Here is a 15,405-nt window from a genome sequence, read left to right as displayed (position 1 = left end):
GTGGCACCGTGGTGTTTCACAGCACTGAACGGAGACGTGAGGGTAGGGTAGTGCCAGTGGAAGATGAGAGATGGGGTCTCTGCATCGGAAGACAGAACTGTTAAGCGAGATTCCGATCTTGGAACTGCTTTTAATTGTGCCACCATCCTGAAACCCTCGGTAAAAGAACACTTGTGTAAAAATGCTGTAAGAAGGGATATTGATAATACAACTTATGTGAGCATGAGACCTCGACAACCCATTTCCTATCACACACTTAAAGGCGAAAATAAGACTAGCACAAAAAGTAATTCTCCATCTCTGAGCTGACAGCAGAGGAAGAGGCTCTGTTTACCACCCCCTCAAATTCCCTCTTTTCTCATTGCTAAACAGAGCAGTGCCAACCACTGCACACCACCAGCCCCATCACTCAGTCTTGTGGGTCAGATATAACATACCCTTCCTACTCTACTGATGAAGTAAATGCTGGACCATTCCTTAGGGGGTTTGCAAAACTCAAGTGTAACAGGAGAGCTGCTGCATCAAAGCAGTTCTTAAAATAGTCACTCAGTAAGACAAACATCGAACCTGAGTGAAAAAGCTATTACAGACTACATCTTAAAAATATAAGAGCAACAATATAAGAGATGGCTCAAAACAAGAGGAACCAGGTACTTATCAGTCTGGATAGTTTGAATCTTTATGACAGTTGTAGTATTATTCATGCCAGAAAGCAGTAAATGTGAAGCATAAAATAGAATAAACCTATTTACCTCCTGAGTGTCTGATTCAATAGTCTATGTTCTTATATTACATGTTCTAAATCACTGTCTACCCTAAAACAACATCAGAAAGTAAAGTATCACACCCTACTTTTTCTTTGTCATACTAATCATCTAATATATTCTATTTCAGGCCCAAAATAGTAATTTTTTTTTTCCCTCTAAATATCACCAAGCAAAAGACTGAATGTCATTCAATTCTAACAACTGCTTTGCCAAATTATTTTACCTACTTTATCCAAACAGGTATCCTACACTCTTAAGGAATAATATGCCAGCAAAATGTACCCATAGCACCTTTTTGGATGTGGCACCAGATTGATTCAATAACGTAAAATTTTACTAGACACAAAGTCTGAGGAGATCTGATTGACCCTAAGGAACAAACGTGTTACATTATGCAATGAAATTTCAACATTTAGATATATTCATATTTTAAAGCAACATTACAGAAAATGTAAACCCAAGTATTAGAGGAACTAGTATTACATAGCAACCACTCAAACTCTTCAGTATGCTTATGAGAAAACACAGGAATCTTTCCATGCTCTGCTCCATTGAGTTCAGAAGCTCAGTTTGACTGCAACAATGATTATACTTATTCTCAAAAATCAGCAGTCTCATGCACCACAGCCTCAGCTGGATGAAGGGGTATATCCTCATCCCCAGTGAAAATTAAACTGTTCCCCAAACGCAAAAGGGTAAATATGGGGATTTTTAATGATTAAATGTAATTGCACTTGATTTTAAACTTTAATTTTTCCAAGCTACTGATTTAGTGCCACAAGACATTTTGACTTAGAACACCTGATATATATAGAAAATACTGGACTAAAAACTGGCTCACTGACATTTCAAAATGTAACAGTCAGTAGTAAGAAATCACTGCACTGATGTGCTTCTAGCAGTATCCTTCAAGATGCTGATTCCTAAGATGAAGGTATTGAAGTCTTTGGTGATAATCTCTGGAAAGGTTAGAAAAGTCAGTGTGTTCATTTGTTCAGCAAAGCACAGGCAATGCTGTGGCAAAAAGTACTAGTGCTATCTAGTGTGCACAAAAACTTGTCTTCTAGAAAAAAGATCTCTGTGCACATATTGGTGAAGAAATGCTACCAAATAAGCCCCTGAACTCACTTCTGATATTTACACTAGTAGAGAAATGGAAATACTGTAATTCAAAGAGTACTGGAAAATGACCCAGGTATCATAAAACAAGCTAACTTGCAATACAAAGCTTCCACATCTCAGCTTATTCCACTTCTGGAAGAAAATCCCTGACAAGAAACTTGATTACTTTGAATAGGTACTGAAATATAAAGAAGAGCTCTTGATAGCAGGAGCTTTTCAACCTCACTGACAACAGCAACAGTATCCATGTGCTGGAATCGGTAGCTAAATAAACCTGATGTTGACATTTCCTGACCATGAGGGCAATTAAATATTTAAATAGCCTGTATCAGGAAAGATAGTGGGTACACCTTTGCTTGAGTTTTAAACATGAGATTAGATATATTTTACAAAGACAGGTTTTTAATTTCGCTGTGGAAGAAATCCAATTGTGTGGGAACAGGCACCCAGACTTTGCTTACTGTCAAATAATATTGCAATGTTTTAGGCCAGAAGCAGCATTCTCTTATTGCAGACTCCATCCAGAAAGCCAGAGCAATTGTCTCTTCAATCCACAGGGAATTTGCCCATGCTTGTTCAGATGGTTATTGAAATCTTTGGTAGGGTTCCACAGAGAGACATGAATGAGTGATGTTTGGTGGTTCTATATACCTATGTCTGATGATTGCCAGGTTTGGGTTTATCACCTCACAGACCACTCAGCAGTAGGAACAGTCCTCAGTTTACAAATTCCTGTATCTCTGGAAAGGCAGTTTTACCTGTGTAAGGTGTTTTCAAAAGCACAACTGGAAGAAAGCCACCTCAACTCACTATCAAGAAAATTATGTATGATGATGATGATAAAAATGTAAGCCATGTAACAGAGAAGAAATTCAGACTTAAAAAATATGAAATAAAATTATTAAAGATACCAGCTAAGCTCTTTTAAAAAAAAAAAAAAAAAAATTGTAATGTACAATTTTGGGAAGAAAAAGATATGATAGGAAGAAAATATGACAGTTTTTAGTACAGAGACTCTGCAAAGGGCAGTTATTTAGCAGAAGCTACATTTCTTTGTGTTGCTAAACAGAACTTCACTTTGGCCCATTGGAGGATGCCTGATAACTAGAAAGCCACCCGCTTCTTTTCTAGTTTGAGTCTAGGGTAGACCACAGCATGACACAATTTTGGCAACATTTGGATAGCTCCCTGGGGCTGCTGTAACTTCCACAGGGATCTGTCCAGTCTAGTTTCAAAGCAGCTTTTGAATTGCAAGAGATGTATGAGTTAGTTAGACCCAAATCTGCTTCTTTATCCACAGCTAAGTTTTAAACTGGAACTAGAAGATAAATTGTAAACTCAGGAAGGATCAACTTCAAAAATATTATGACTGAGAAACACTTTCTACTTCATTGTACAAAATACCAAGAAACATAAGACACACATTTTCATTAGGAAAAAAAATACAAAAGACTTCCCACTAAAAATGAAAAAGAAAATGTCTGTCATTGTGAGTGTAGAAAGAGTACAGAAACAGTTCTTGTGTTTGGTAGTTTGCCAGTGAATCAGAAAGAGCTAGTAAAAATGCATTCATTGTGCAGAGCCCCCTCACTCTTGAAAAAAACTCCTTTATTCACAGAGGCAAGATTCTGCTCTCACATATAGCACGACAGCTCTTGTTAAATCTATGCGAGTTCACTTGCATTACACGGTGGAAATGTTTCCTAGACATTCAGCACTTGTTTACTGTAGGAAAAAGAACTTCCATCATTGAAAATTATTTCACTGTTTATTTTTAATATGCAGGTCTCACAAGTGAGTAAGCTCCACTTGTAGGAATTGTACTTCATTACTAGTTTTATAACACATGCAGTCAGAGTTAAGTTTCAGATTTTTTTCATGGACAAGTAAAATAGCTTTTTAACTAAATCTGGTTTGAGAAGAGTTTATAAAAATACCTGTCATAATTGCTGAGGATACTGAGTGACAGACCACAGGCACTGTTACTGACAAGCTCTGCACAGGAGACCAGTGAAGTACAAATCTTTTCCAACCTGAATGTGTCAATGATTTTACCCCATGATGACCTGATTTAGAGAGCTGCACTCTAAGCAAAACAAATCAGGCAAGCTGAGTTCCATGACTCGGCTCACAAGGGAAACCTGGGCAGACAGTAGAAGGAATGGGACTACCCCTTTCAGTAGCAGCTCACAATTAGACTGGCAGAATCACATCCTGAGTTCAGCAGGGGACCCAGGCAGGAAGCCAAGGACAAAGTCAGCACTGGCTAAGCCAGGAGACTGAGGCTGAAACGAAGAGACTGTAAAGACAGAAAACTGTTGAAATATTGATGTTGGAGGGAATGAAAGGCCTGGAAAAGTGAAGTAGGGTTTGGAAGGAAGGACAGAGTAGAAAGCAATTGCAGACATCTCTGTCCTTGCTGGAGCATTATGTCCTGCCCCTAAAGCTACATTAGAAAAAGCTAATTTTCACTATTTTTTTACCATCAAATTGTGTGAAGCCAATTACAAGCTTGTGTATGTTTCATTATCTTTTGTTATCACAGAATATGGCAATTTACTATTGTCATCAATAATCTATGCATGCAAAAGGCAAAAGTCTTTTGCAGTTACCTATGATATTGATAAAAGTGGTGATATCATACCAACATGATGGTCTTATGACAGCACTGATGGATCTCTAGGTTGATAAAAATTGGGAAAGACATTTAAAAAAAAATTACAGAGGAACTGTGAACACTTGTAAATTAGAAAAGTTCTAGAATTACAGTGCCTATAAGTTGGTTAATAAAGTACTGACAACAAGCAAAGAAGGCTCAATATACAGCAAAACTTTTGCCCTAAAAGTGCTACCTACAAAGCCAAATAGCTTTGAAAGACATTTAACTTTTCCTGTTCTTTATCTGGTATGTCTTTTTAGGTACCTATCACATCAAAGTGCTAATTTATTGTTTTCATTCAATTTTTGTTCTGCATCTACATTTCCCTACTGATGTAAATTTAGTCTATACAATGCTGGCAGTTTGTGGAGATGACTATGAAATACAATAAGTTGCCCCTCTAATTTACTTAAATGCTACTGAGAAGTTGTTCTGCAATGGGAACTGGTATTTTCAGTTTTCCCAGTCCAACTTTCTTCGCCCAGTAAGTCACTGATTCCCTCAGTGATCTTGTACAAATAATTAGATCTAATTACACCCATACCAAGCCAGCTGGATAACTAAGTAAAAAGCAGCTCTTTGCTGAAAACCAAATGCTATGCCTAAACTGTGCCTTCTCAAGTAAACAAACACTGGTGAGACTAACCCATTCTCCCTTGGGACCATTGTGAGGGACTCAAGCATTCCAAATGCATTTCAAAACGTAGAAGATGGGTTCAAGTTTGGTCTTAAAAGGCATTTTTGCTTATCTAGGAATTAACATGCTGGTTTTGCATAGAATTGCATAGAATCTTAAATATTTAGAAGCATATTATCATAGTGTTTATAAAAGAATTCACCATTTTTTGAAACATATTAATTTACTTATTCACTTAAAACAAAATAGATCTCAGCTGTTATGCTTTTAAGACTCTGGTGGCTTACTTAATGAATGCTTGTGACTCATAAGGCCTATTATTAGTCCTTCCAACCATACATTAGCTAAAAAAAAAATTACAGCAAGCTAGATATTATGTACTATTTAGCAGAATGTTCATGGCAATAAAGAAACCATTTCCTTGTAGTTCACCTTTAACTGTTAAAAAATATACTGTAATCTACTTGTTCTGAGTATGTTTCATTTTACTTTCTAATCCATATAGGGTATGTTACATACATACACCTTAGTGATGGTGGCATCAACTGAAGTTATAAAAATATTATATAAAATTATATAAAAGTTATAAAAATATTTAACCAGCTGGTATACAGGAACAATTCTTGACTAGTATAGATATATATATACCAATTCATATATGAGGTTTTTCCTAACTCTTTGTAAATACTTCTGCCACTCCACGAGAGCTAGATTTGTTAAAATACTTGCCACCTCCATCTCTCATTAACCATAAATGATACTGAAGATGCTCAGCAATTTTCCAGTTTATCAGTCCTGGATCCATCTCTTCTTGGTAGAGTAACTTTTAGGGAGTATCCCTACAGTAAGTACAATTGCAGAATGTAGTCACAGTCACAGCCTTACAAATTGAGATGTCAACTTTCTATGTTATGCAGTCAGTCCATGTATTTATATGATTCTGAAAGAGGAAGCTGGAAAAAAAACTTTTGAAAATGGAAAATGACAGCATTATTTTTTCTAGTCCGAATGTGTGGGAGTTCTATCGTTGCTCTATTTTTGGTCTGACTTTTTTACAGCATTTTTGTAAGATAAAAAATACAGCAAATTATTGAATAATTTTAAATTTATAAATACTTTGGAACTCGTTTTTGTTGACTTTCAACTATCTGTAGTTTTGAAAGTATATTAGATACTCTTTGTAGTCACTAATATGGTTTTATAAACAAACACTACACAAAAAAATATATGAGGATCAGACTTATATAGGATCTATATGCCCATTTCTTTTGATTCTGTGGCCTCCTGCATGTTTCAGTCACAGCTAATGCTACTGGATTTTCCTGGAAAGGCCACCAATAAAGGCTTTAAATAATCTTTAACTTGTATTTTCCAATTTCTCTCACATTTGAACAAGCACATACAACTGGTCTCCCTTTCCACCGCACTCTAATGATAACACAATCTAACAGTGCTCAGTCTAACTCCTACCATCAGATGCAATCCTTTGAAAGCAAACCATACTTAAACCAGTACATTTAACTGATACTTTAAGGGCAACAGTGGTTACTACCACCAAATAATTAAATGCAGATTTTTAAAAACATAGTGGCTCAGGGAGTTTTTTCACGTTCAGGTGCTCCCATAATAAATAAAACTGCTGTGTCTTCTCCCCTGTTCAGGGGGAGATACTACCAGTACAGGAATGGGATATGTCCCATACAGGAATTGAAGTATTGGAGTGGGAAGAGGAGGCTTTAATCCACAAAAAAAGTGAAAGAAAACCCTGTCAAAATGTGGTCTGTTATACTCAGAGAGTCTATAAAAAATAAAATCTGAAACTACAAAAAGCCCTGAGTATTAAAAAATAGACCAAAATGTTCTACATCCTTTTTGCAGTTTTCTGCTGCTGTAATTGTAATGGGTACTTTGTTGTTATAATACCATCAATCTTCATTTTTTATTTATTTGCTAAATTGTTTGCCAAGAGAAGAAAGATCATTTATAATAAAAGCCTATCTGCATAGATTTGTGAAGGCATAAATGCACATTCTAAAATTCAGTCCAAAGACATAACGGATACATCTGAGATCTATTTGTTAACACATGTGGGGGGCACAGAAATGGGTATTATATGATATGAATAAAAGAAAGTACTTATAGTCATCCTAAGGAGCAAATCTGGTTGTGATTTCTGGCAGGAATCACCATGCAGCTTCCCTGTGTGGATGATGATTTATGGGGCTGAAGGAACTGCACTTCATATGTGCTGTGAAGACAAGTGCTGCGTTCTGAGCATTTAAGCACACCCCCAGCATAGGTGGTCACTGCACTGAACACACCTAAGTTGTTGTAAAAGCTGCTGTCCTTGAGCTCCCTGGCAAGTTGGACTACTGAAATTTGGCCCATAGAAAAAAGGCTATTAACAAGGTTCTTAAAGGTTACTAACCGATGCTTAACAGGATTGACTGCTGTTCCCTTTAGCAGAAAAATACAGTGTGTAACTTTAGCAGAAAAATACTGAGTTAATCTCATTTAAAACCCTGAGGTCACGGAAGAGGAAATAGTTGCATAGGTTATTTCAGAGGACAGCAGACAATTCATATCCTTAACACAATATATGCTTTACAGCAGATTTCTCAAATCCATTATATATCGCCCAAAGCAATGTTTAAATAAATATTCCACCAGAAAATACTAAAAATTTGCTTAAGTTTGTCCATGAAATACAATTATACTTGTTCCCTCTCCTTTTGTAATTGTCAAGTGGATAAGGTCTCAATGAGAGCAGAATTTTTTGTCTTCTAAATATCCGTTCTGTGTTTTAAAACTTTCTTAGAAAAAGGCTTCATTTCAAATTTTTATGTTAAATTAGGACTCTTCACTTAAGAGTTAAGAATTCAAATTACCAAGATACAAACCCAGTTAATCCTCTCTACATACACTGATCTACATATACATACCCTTATTTAAACCAGGAGGCAAATAAGAAACAGTATTTAGATAGGAGGAAGAGTTGTTTATGCAGCAAAAGGAACAGTCAGCAATTATTGTTAAGCAGCATTCTTGAACACCGACCTAAGAAATTATGGATTTAGGGGAAGCCAGTGGGGCTTTGAGTTTTGCCACTTATGCCATTTCTATAGTAGAATGACACAAAACATCATTTGCAATGCTCAGCTGTTAGCTTTGAAAGAGCTTGTATCTTTGTGCAAAAATCATAACTCTATTTGCTTTTCCTGCATTGCACTTATTTACATAGCTGTGAATATTCTATTTTTATAATTGTTGTCTTTCCATTTAAATTACATTTGGGGCAGATTTCTTACCCTGTAACTAACATGTAGGTGGAGAAAGAGCATGGAAGAGTTAGTGAAGGGACCAAGATTGTATTTATTTTAGTAATTTGCTTCTGGCTTTTGCATAGATTCTACATGTATATATGATCTAAATGTTACAGAGAGCAGACAGACTGCCTTTTCCCTTATTCTGGTGGCAGCAGCCTTCTGAGCAGAGCAAAACTCTCTGCAGAAGCACTGACCTTTTTGGAGAAGCAGCTCTGGAGCAGAGGGTGGGGAGGGCAGGCAGAAGCACAGCAGGCAGGGAATAGGCAGCAGGAAAGCTGAAATGAACAAAAGGGTTTGCTTACAGCAGGGAAAAGGCTCATTTAAAAATCTAAACCCAGGAGATAAATTCCCTACAAAGGATGTCCTGAAGGGTCAAATATGTTCTCTATTGTTAATCATACAGAAAGTCTCTGTTTTAAATGTCAGAATTGTAAACTCTGGAAAAAATTAGACTATTGTATTTTCTTACTTGGCTTCTGTTATACTAACAAATATAAAATCCCCTTCTGACATACACAGTCTCCTAGACATATGATTTCAACTTCTTTTGGATCAAATCATACATGATAAATAAGTTTTGAGAGACAATTATCTGTCTAAGATTCTTATTAATGAAAAAATTCCTTCTTTCATATTACTTACTTTTCTGGGTTTGCATGCAGTTTGAGTCAAGTAGCGCTGGGTTCAGTGCACCTCTTTTTTTGCTTTTAAACAACTTAGAATAAAACCTTTTGGCATCTGGAAATACAAAGTGTTCCTTCACCCACGGCTGTTGCTCAGTAAGAAAAGTAAGTAAGTAAGTAAGTAAGTAAGAAAAACAGCATGTTTTTTTAAAAGGGCATGTGCAATACTAAAGACATTTCCTACTGTACAGTTAAATTTTTTTTTCCTAAAAACACTGCTGCCTGAACTTGAAGTAGTAAAATAGCCTTAAAAAATCCTGAGGGTATCACTTAAAATTACACAGATAAGCATCTGTTACCACAGAGACTCTTGTAATAATAAAATTTTTAATTGAATTCTACTGTGCTCTCAAGCTGTTTAAGTATGTCCTTCTGTGTCTCCCTTCCTGTTGCTTTGCTTCTTAAATGAAATAAAAGCCCTCTAAGTTGACAAAAAAAATTAATATTTTAACAGGAAACAGAAAACTACACAAAGGGCTATGCAATAATCTTTAAATCGTACTTTGAGCAGCTGAGAATCTGGCAGGTAAGGCATCCATCTGCAGATGAATACACAAAACATCATTGTCATTAGTTTTGTATGAGCAGTTAACTTAGATGGCATAGTTTCAACTTCCTGGTTGTAGGCTACGTAACTGGTTTTCACTAACTATTTGAAAATAAACTGATTTATTTAAAACAGTCTAAATACTTTCATATCATCTGGGTGACCCAAAGGTATATGTCAAAGTTTGAAACATTTCTTTATTCTCTTATTTATCTGTTCTGTTGGTAGAAGCATTAATTGCTATCTATATAAAGGAAAAAACAGGAGAGAATTTCACTTAGCTTACTATAAATTAGAAGATATTTGCAAGGGAAAAAAAAAAGACTCAAAAAGCATTTCCTCTCTTGCTATTGTGAAGAAAAAAAAAAATCATTGTTCATTTAAAATAATAGCTTTTACAGAATGAGACTGTATTTTCCTTACCGGAAGATTGCAAGAACAAAACACAATTAATGCATTTGCTGCCATTCCTGATTAAAGTGAAGATTTAAACCCCTGTATATCCTGTCTTAAACTGATTTTAAAAGGTTTCTTTTACAGATAATGTCAAGATGATGGTAATTGCAGAGCAACAGAGTACAGTCTGGAGCAGTGGCTGTTCTGTGCATCTCACAATAACATATTACCCCTGTGTCCATCCAGACACAACTGGAAGATGTTTCCTAATACAGCTCACTGATTACAACTTCTCCCCTCAAAAGTAATGATTTCCATTATTGTTCTAATTTATAATTCTCAATTGAAAAACCTTCCCAGTATTTTAGTTCTAATATAAGGACTCAGATGCCTGTAGCTGATTAATCTCTCAATTAATTAGCCATGCACAAATACGACTGGGACAACAGGCTGAAGGCATGCACAGGATTTATGCTCTATTGTGACACAGATCAAAATTTCATCTGAAATGTCTGCTCTTAGGTTTATTAGCATAATAAAGCTAAAGACCTTGAATGGTAGCCATAGCCAGCCTTTGAGTTCAGACAAAATATCTAGCAACTTGTATTCTACACCTGCTTAGAGACTGCTCTGAAATCACTGGTAAAAACTAAGAATACAGTGTAAACTGTATCATAGCTAACTCACTGATTTTGAGGGAGACCAAGCCTCAGAACTGCTGCATTCAGTTCACCTCAAGGAGTTCAATTTCTTAAATTTGGTAAACCTCTACATTTTTTTTAAAAGAACAGAATATATGGAATCTTGAAAATCAGGGTCCTATTTTTATCCAACAGCAAAAGCAGTTAAATAATTTTTGTGCAGCAGGAGATTAACACTTGCAAAATGAACAACTTTCATGAACTTAGTGAGAAAAAAAACCCCAGCTTTGGTTCAAAATTATTTAAGGACACCCCACACATAAAAAATGTTTGCGCATTCTGGTCCATACTTAATTTGAATATGAATCAGTCTCTTGGTTAACTAGAGGACATTCTTACAGTGATGCCATACTGCAGTGTTTCCCCCAGTGCTGTTACTTCCACAGATGAAAAGGAGCTGTTAAGGCAAGGAAACTGTTGGCAGCAAAATAAATGAGCTTGCTAAGAAATCAAGAGGTTTCAATCTCTTGGCAAGAAATCAAGTTTCCTTCCTTTGTTTAAAACACTTGATCTACCATCCTCTGTACACGGCATACAGAAAATTCAGAAGACACTATTCGTTTCTTGATTTCTTTCCCTGCCTGGAACCACTGTAATATCAGAGCCTTTCGAAGGACCAAATATAGGAGTACATATTCAGTTTTAGTTCTCGTGGGTGGTATAATCTGGATTAGGATTATGAAATAATGAATTAGAGGACTTTTGATCCAGGATCTGTCACCACATTTTCAGTCACATCAAAAAGAATGCAATATTTTGATTCAGTATCCACACAGAAAGTTGGAGCAAGAAGAAAGAATGTGTTCACCAGAGAGATGCAGAAATGAAAAAAATGGAGCCAATTCAGGAGATCCAGTTTATGCATATTTGTCTATTGCTTATTTTAACAGAGAAGAATTACCACCATAGGGTGTCTTATACCATGAGAAACTACTGACTTTTAGGTTCTGTCAGACAATGTTACATTATCAGATTATTTTATGCAACATATGAAATATTCTTACTATTTAGTATGAAGCACATTTTCTAATTTATTCTTCAGTATAGTATGAAAACATGCATGCAGTCATGCAGTACAGCTATAGAAAACAGCTGCCCACATTTCTGAAAAAAAAAGTTATGAGAATATTGCTGCTTTTATTATTTATTAAATGAGATCTGAGTTTCAATAGCTGCATAAATAACAAATAATTACACAACCTTTTCTCAGCCCCTCAGAGCATCTATACTTTTCAGTGCAATACGTTAAACTTTATTTTTTTTTTTAATGCAAGTGTGCTCTGACAGTTCATTAGCACTATGCCAGGTTCCAGATTTCAGCATTATCATTTCTCACTTCCAGTATGTTAGCGTGGGAAACCCGAAGTTTACATACTTGTACAGTGCTGGCAGCACAGCTTAGTTGTCTTAAATATTTTTCACTTCAGGCAGCAACATACTTAAATTGGTCTCCTCAAAGCTTACTTAATATTAACAATACATTTCAGTATATGTTGGTTTCATATTTTTTATCCTTTTCAACAGTTAATTGCTGATCTCTCATTACATTTTCAAGGTAGCTCTGGTTTTACCAGCTCTATCATGGTTTTCTGGTCAAAAATAGTCTTTTACGTGTTCACAGAAATGCATTAAGATATAATGTCCTAACAGGGTATGGTACAGAATTCAGTCTAGAGGAAGAGAGGAAACCGTTACCTTGAAAAGAACAACAAGAAAAACTTCCTGTATTTATCAAAATAATTGTCTTTGCCTAATGACTGTTTTTAAACCAGCTTCATAGTTCTTGCATAATTAGGATAGAATAAAACAGATTTACAAACCAGATAACGTTTTTGAGATTATTATTCTGCCAATTGTCCTTCTGTATGAGTTCAACAGAGACTTTCCTCCTGTTGTTCTCGATATCCTGTTGGTATTATGTTTTGGGAATAGATGCAAAATTCTTCTTGGACTGTTTGTGAATCAGGCATCACTCTCCAATTTACTACAGAGGGACAGGCTAAATTGGTAATCGGTACTAGTTGGTCTCCTGGATGGTCATGATGTTGTTATTGCTGAAAACGAGAAAAATTTTCAATGCTTCTCTGGGGGCCTCCCCTACTTTGTATTGTTGCAGATATTATTTCACCAGTTCCTCTCTGATCACTCCTTTCTATCAAGAAGCAGCTCTACTGTCAGTTGAGCTAGAGAAGCATTTCCCAACTGTATGACAGAACTGATTTGATGCATCTCGCAACATTACTGCTTTTCTCCATTTTCATATTAATAAAACCACATCTGACTAATATGCTGATGATGTCAGAACCAAGCATCAACCCTAGAAACAACCACTATGTTCATATGCTCTGCTCTACATCCTCCTGAGAAGTCCAGACTATTAGAACATCTCTTTGTAGTGCCATCAATGTCTTCCCACAGACTGACAAGTAACTGGGCACTGCAGGCTAGCAATGCAGTTAACATAAATCTTGCAGTGATGTTCAAAAGGTGTTCCATTAGAATAGCGTGTAGGAATACACTGCAGGAATGCCTGCAGACAGCTCTGTTTAACAACAAATCTGTTCCTACTTGCACTAGACTTTTTATCCCAGCGATTCAGAAGTCACAAGACATGTCTAGCACCTCCCATGTCATGCTTGCATGAAGTCTTGCAAAGAAAACATAACTGAACATTCCTGTACAATAGCTGGGTTTTTTTAACAGTTATTCCACAATTGTTAGCTGACCTACACGTTATGACAACTGATATATCCATAGTCATCCCTTTGGTATTCTTTATAAAAACATGAATCACAGAAACATTCAACGTGAGGAACTCCCATCATTAGGACATGTATACAGCGTGTCATTCAGCCTGGCTGTATCTTTCCACTCTGTGAAATGTAACTGTCAGAACAACTTGAATGAATCATATAGGCCAACATGCAGCTTTGGTAAAGAATAACACTGACAAAACACATGTCAAAACTAATTAGTTATGCTTAGTTTCAAGTAATGCCTGTGTGCAGAAGAAAAATTAAAATTTTCTTTCTTCATAAGTCATTCTACCAAACATTGCAATAGCACAATGGTGGTGTACATTAATCAGAAAACAAACCACCTGGAAGAAATTGGCCTACTGACAAAGCTCAGACACTGAACAGCATGGATAAAGAGCACAAGCAGGATAAAGTAACAACAAAAACAGATCGTGCTTTCACTTGGTCAACAGGAAAGGGAGGAATTAACTACTGCAGCTGTCCCAAAGTGGTCAGAGGAAAAGGAATAGAACTAACATACCCAGAAGCCCTTTCAAAGAGACTCAGTGGTTTCTTCCCATGTTTCTGTGCCCAATGCCTTTCATCACTTGGAGTAATGATTGACTGAAATGGTGTTGACAGCTATTCTTTATGGCACCTTTTGTCTGCCCAAGCTACAGAGTAAACATTAAGTTTTCCTGGAAGTTAAAAGTGGCTTTCAGATTTGTGCCAGCCTTCTGAATGTAGAAGGAGGTACAGATGTGGGATAAATTTAAGAACATACCATGTCATATAAAGGAAGTGAACTCAAGAGAACAGTACAAATGGTGCTATTTACAGATATCCCCAGCTGTGTTTTCCCAGGTACTTTCACTGTAAGAGACACAGTGACACAGCCTTTATTCTTGTTCTTCCCCTTCTCCAAGCAAAAAGTGCCTAAAAGATTTTCACTCCCTATGAATGCTAGGCATTTATTCACACTTTCGCAAATGTGGAGGGATAACTGGTAAGAATTCTGTATGAGCTCTGCTCAGGTTCAGACAGTTATATAAAGGAAAGTCAAGAGAAATACCAACCAGTGATTTCCTAATAAACATTAATCCTTTGGTCTATTTTTAAAATGCAATACTAGATTTAGAGTTACTTACAATGTCTCATTATACAACGTCTATGCTTAATTGAATTTGTTTTTAGTTTCTGTCCCTGCATTACTTAATAATGAAGCTCCTTGAGGCTACCATAATGCAGTGTTTCAAATGTACTCCCTAAGCCACAATGATAATAGGTGACCTTTACCCATAATGTTACAAGTGATAAGTCTCACACTATAAAAAGCCAGTAATTCCTGCCATTCATAGGTTTAAAAACTGATGGGTAAGTCACTTGAGAAAAAAGTATACTTTGCTTTTAGGAAAATCTCCAGAACTGGTAGGATTTTCAGTACTTATGTGGTGCTGTGAGCTAAAGTTGCTAATATCTTAATTCTTAATTTAAATCCTACTATAAAGAAAAAACACTGCATAATTACCACATTTTTTTTTCTACAGTCCATTGCTGCACATATAAAGGAATTAAATTCTTTTGGTACTAAAACACTAGTTATAAAAAGGTAGAAATAATGATCATAGTGTAAAAGAAGCAATCTATACTTTTTAAGATAAATGACAAGCGTAGTTAATTGTAACTGTGTACATTGGATCAGAAGAATATTATATATAATTAAAAGCTGTGAAAGCAATAGTAGTTTAAATACAGTATCACAAGCATTTTATTTCTTAAAAAATGCTGATATTAGAAGTATATAAAACCCTATACCTATACCGCACAGT

At 36.0% G+C, this 15,405-nt stretch overlaps 1 long non-coding RNA gene across 1 annotated transcript; it reads right to left on the bottom strand.

The window, feature by feature from the left end:
• Nucleotides 1-1,059: 1,059 nt before the first annotated feature.
• On the bottom strand, nucleotides 1,060-9,271 carry LOC139799784 (uncharacterized). Its single transcript, XR_011727468.1, has 2 exons — nucleotides 8,706-9,271; nucleotides 1,060-6,507 (listed from the first exon to the last, which is right to left on the bottom strand). It is a non-coding gene; the product is annotated as an uncharacterized lncRNA (long non-coding RNA).
• Nucleotides 9,272-15,405: the final 6,134 nt, after the last annotated feature.

Source organism: Heliangelus exortis, chromosome 9 (assembly GCF_036169615.1).
Source record: "Heliangelus exortis chromosome 9, bHelExo1.hap1, whole genome shotgun sequence".
NCBI lineage: Eukaryota > Metazoa > Chordata > Aves > Apodiformes > Trochilidae > Heliangelus > Heliangelus exortis.
Note: the sequence above shows the minus strand (reverse complement) of the source record. Positions and strands in the feature narration are given on the sequence as shown.